The sequence below is a fragment of the Cyprinodon variegatus genome, unplaced genomic scaffold, assembly GCF_000732505.1.
Source record: "Cyprinodon variegatus isolate N-32 unplaced genomic scaffold, C_variegatus-1.0 Scaffold13, whole genome shotgun sequence".
NCBI classification, from domain to species: Eukaryota; Metazoa; Chordata; class Actinopteri; order Cyprinodontiformes; family Cyprinodontidae; genus Cyprinodon; species Cyprinodon variegatus.
In genome coordinates, this window is record NW_015150466.1 from 13,801 (window position 1) to 18,829 (window position 5,029).

General features: G+C 49.2%; 1 pseudogene; it reads left to right on the forward strand.

The window, feature by feature from the left end:
* Positions 1–778: 778 nt before the first annotated feature.
* Positions 779–3,101, forward strand: LOC107089711 (annotated as a pseudogene).
* Positions 3,102–5,029: the final 1,928 nt, after the last annotated feature.

Sequence of the window (5,029 nt, forward strand, 5' to 3'; positions counted from 1 at the left end):
ACTGCAACACACTGCTGTAAGAGTATAACCAGGAAAGCACGGTAGGAGGGCAAAATAGGTTTAGCGGCACCGCAGCACGGGAGGGAGAATTACGCCCAGGACCAACTGGATAAAAATAGACCGGAGGAAAAAAAAACAACATGAATCGATTATCTTGCGGACGTGTCGATGCATCGGATCGTCGGCTTTTGGATCAATGCATCGATACAAAACGATTATTATTTACACCCCTAGGAAGCAGTATGCCGTCTTCACAACTCGGAGACAAATTGCAGGCGAACCAGAGCAAGGGTAAGATTTAAAGAATATGCTTTCATTCTGCGGTAAAAGGAAATAGATACGGATAGATACCGATCATAACTGTACATTTTGTTTTCACAGACTAATCTTGCCTCATAATGAGGCGGTGACCTCCTATTATTCATACCACTCTCATTTTATTTTTTTTCCAGCTGCCTGTAAGAAAGTAAGCTAGAAGAAAGAGGGTAAGACTTTATTTGGTGACTATTTTTCACGTGCATTGATAGATGTGTTGTGTCCATACGCAGTGCATCCCATTGCATAGTGCTGATTCATTGTTTTTTTTTTTTTACAACTGCTGGAATCGAGGCAGAGTGTGCTAGCTGATGAGGAAGTGGAACTCTGGAAGTCTGCCACCGTCGCCCTCATGTCTGACGAAGAAAATGGCGTCGTTGGCGAATGGATTGTAAGGCCGCCATCATTTCGTAGGCTGGATCTCTCTGAACTCTGTGTAAAGCTGCAGTCCCGGTTAGAAGCGATGCCGAAGTACAGAGCCACACACAGTAGGCGTCTGCGCATTGGACCTGCCTCGGAGGGAATGCTGCCGGGTACCTCCAACCCCGAGGAGGCAAACGGACAGTTCACGGAGTTGTAATTTTTGGATACGCATGTGTGGGCAGATCCCATTCATTCATGTCCTTGATGGTAGCCTAATAATAGTGTAGCAGTGTAGGATAACATAAATACACAGCATATGAATAGATAAATATATGAATAAATAAATATATGAATAAATATATATATATATATATATATATATATATATATGCCAACCAATCACGAGCGATTTTACTTGTTTAAAAAGAGGTGGTTCCATCCAATACTCAGTAAGAACATTCAAGCCTGGCCTGGCCTCGTGTGGTTTTGCTGCCAATCACGAGCGATATTACTTGTTTGAGAATAGTGGTTTCAGCCAATACTGAGTAGGTTATTCAAGCCAGACCTGGCCAGCCGCGCGGGTTCGCTGCATTCATATGCTAATTAGGGCCATTAGTACAGCTGATCGCTCTCCACATACGTCAGAGTCCGTTTCCGACAATTTGTGGCACTGACAAACGGCGACAAGCGCGGGTTGCAAATTGTCGTTAACTGACGAAAATGAGGGAGATCTGCGGGAGTTTACGGGGATGAAAATCTCACTTTTCATGCAGTGTCTAATGGCACAGGCAGTGCACGTAGCTCATGTCCTGCTTGGCAAGGGTGCGATAGTGCCTGTGGACCCCCTGCTGGATGCAGGGGGCTTTTACTCTGTGTATTTTCTGGTCCCCAAAAAGACTGGGGATCTTTGTTCAGTTCTGGAACTCAGAGTGCTCAACACCTACCTGAAGGACATGCCCTTCCACATGCTTACAACCAAAGTGGTTCTACAGGCGATCTCCCCAGGCGATTGATTTACATCAATCGACCTGAGGGATGCATATTTCCATGTCCCAATGGCACAGGCGGTTTCTCAGCTTTGCGTTCCAGGGGCACCACTATCAGTTCAGGGTACTCCCCTTTGGGCTCTCACTGTCTCCCCAGGTGTTCACCAGGGTTGTGGCAGCAGCTCTATCCCCCTTGCAGGCATGGGGGATTCAGATCCTGCCTTATCTGGACGATTGGCTGATTTGTGCCACAACCCGCAGTCAGGCAATCCGGGACACTCAGTTGGTGCTCTCCCATGTGCACCGGCTGGGTTTGAGGGTGAACTTGGAGAAGAGCAGCCTCACCCCCTCCAGCCCTTCTCCCCAGCGGGTGACCGTATTCTGAACATGTTGCCTGCCTTCCAGCGTGGCCACAGTTCCTGGAATATCTGCACCTTCTGGGCACCCTGACCGCTGCTTCCAATGTGGTTCCACTGGGGCTACTTACCCTGCGCCCTCTGCAGATGTGGCTGAACGGCTTGGCTCTGGATCCCCCCCGCCGAGGGCACAGGCACAGACGAATTTGCATTGCATCACACTGCCTTCGGTCTTTTTCCCCATGGAGAAACGAATCCTACATTGTCGGAGGAGTTCCGCTCAGCCCCCTCCCATGCCGGAAGGAGGCCGTTTATACGGACGCTTCCACCCTGGGTTGGGGTGCAACCTGGCGGGCCAGCACCGCGCAGGGGGTGTGGTCCACACAGGAGCAGAGGGAACACATCAATGCCCTGGAGCTACTAGCTGTGGCCCAAGTGCACTGGACCTTTCTTCCGGGATTACAGGGGAAGCACATGTTGGTTTGGTCAGACAACACCACAGTGGTCTACCATATCAACCACCAATGTGGGTCCAGGTCCCCAAGACTACTGTCCCTAACACGCCGGCTCCTGGTCTGGGCGTCATCTTGTCTCACCAGTCTCAGGGCGGCCTATATTCCGGGTAGGCGCAAGGGACCCGTGGACTTTCTTTCCCGCACGTCGCCTCTTCCGGAGGAGTGGCGGATCCACCCCGAGGTGGTAGATCTGGGGGACATTCGGCAGAGCGGGCATGGATCTCTTCGCCTCCAGAGACACGGCCCACTGTCCCCTCTGGTTCTCCCTGTCAGACAGTTTGTGTTCTCCTGGGTGCGATGCGCTGGCCCATGACTGGCCCAGAACTCTCCTGTATGCCTTTCCCCCCTCGGGCCTGATTCCTCAGACCATCCTGCGAGTTCTCCAGGAAGGGCTTGGTTTCCTCTGCTGCGCAGGCTTTGTTACAGTTAGCCGATGTGCCTCCCATCCAGGAAGGACCCCCATTCCCAACTGGGGGGTTGGGTTCTCCACCCCAACTCGGACCGCCTGCGGCTCTGGCTTTGGCCTCTACAGGGTCCAACTCAGCCTTCTCTCGATTTGGGGGTGACGTGGGCCACACAATGACTTGGGCATGGGCGCCATCCACACGGGCTGCTTACAGTGCCAGATGGGCGGCTTTTTCTACCTGGTGTGACGATAGGGGGCTTGACCCTATATGTTGTCCCATTCAACCCCTCCTGGCCTTCCTTCAAGGGTTACTTGACCGAGGGCAGTCCCCTTCCACCTTGAAGGTCTATGTTGCTGCCATTTCCCATTGGCACACTGGGTTCACCATTTGGCTGACTAACAGCCTCTTTGTATGCCATTCTGGCCCTCAGTGAGGTCATGCCCTTTCCAAACAAAGGTTGGCACTTTGGATCATGGGGGTGATATCTGTGGCATACTCTCTGCAGCTTCAGCCCCTGCCTCAGGGGGTGCGGTGCCATTCTACAAGGAGCCTGTAAACTTCATGGGCTGCAATGATGGGGGTGCCACTGGAGTCCATTTGCGAGGCGGACTCATGGTCTGTGCCGACCACTTTAATGAGGTTTTATAGAGTGAACATGGCTACGCCTCATCCTCTTCAGGGCATCCTGCAGCAACCACTGGCAGTATTCCACTAAGGTAGGTGCGGCTGCCGGGTTCCAATGGGTTGTTCCTTACTTCTGCATCCCTCGGGACCTAGTTGGCATACATAATTCAGTGCTTGAAGCACCACCTCTTGCGGTCAGTAGGGATGAAATATAACGAAAGTTATGTAACCACGGCTCTATGAATCCCGGATGACCGCCTGTGCGTTTGGTCCCTCGGTATCGCTGGCTCACGAGAAAATTCGAGGGACTGAACTACCGGTGTCACGTGCCTATATAGGCTTCCGCTGATCACCGGTATGTCACAGGTGACTTTGTTGACACTAATTCTCGACTTGTGCAAGCGCAAGAGTGAACATTCAGTGCTTGAAGCACAACCTCTGGCAGTCAGTAGGGATGAAATAGAACTTGCCTCAGCCTCGCTCTGTATCAAGAAAACACACAGAACCCTGAGCAGATCCAGCTAATATTCATTAGACAGTCATTCAGCTCCAGACACATGCCAACACCCACTTACAGCTCCATACATACCTCTAACACATGCATCCTACCGCTAATGACAAGACAAAAAAATGCATCTGTGCCTCTACACTATTTTTTCAACATGTTATTCTGCTCCAGGTTTGCACTGTAATTCTCGACCTGCGTATTGCAAGAGTGAACAGTCAGTGCTTGAAGCACCGCCTCTGGCGGTCATGCGGGATTCATAGAGCCATGGTTACATATGTAATTTATTCCAATATTTCTGTTGAACGGAAGTTTAAAACCCATTAAGTATGCAAGTCTATCTTTTGTACAATAAACATCCCTAACTGCAGTAAAGCTCGGATTCAGCGTGTTGAACAGATCCCTGCTCTCGACTTCGTGATTAATTTTTGGATGATAGTCACTTACAAATAGTATAGTGAAAAAGTTAGAATAGCAGTTTAATAAATATAATATAATTTATATAAGTTTTAATAAAATCTCAATTCTGCCCTCAAAGTTTTGTATGATCAGAATGATTGTGCTTTTATTCCACATTTGTCAATTTCTGCAACATTACAGGTTTTCTTCAGCCCATTAATGCTTATTTCTAAGGAATGTGTTGTAAAGCTGGAATTTTGGGAACAGATTCAGGTTGCTTCAGTATATTTTCAGTAAATAATGGCGACTAAGTAGAGTTTGTTCTAACTCACCTTTCTGTTGACTGAAGCTCTTCCTCTTGAAGAAGATGAGCAGAGCTGCTGCTAACATGATGATCAGGATGGAAAGAATCAGACCCACATAGAGCAGCGGATCTGCAGGGATGTTTATAGAAGAGTTGATTTAGTTTATCCCATCAGCTGCTCTGTTCCTCATAAACAGGCCATGTGCATTAATGTTCCTCCTTCATCAGCTGCTGATAAAAACAGAAGGTTTCTCT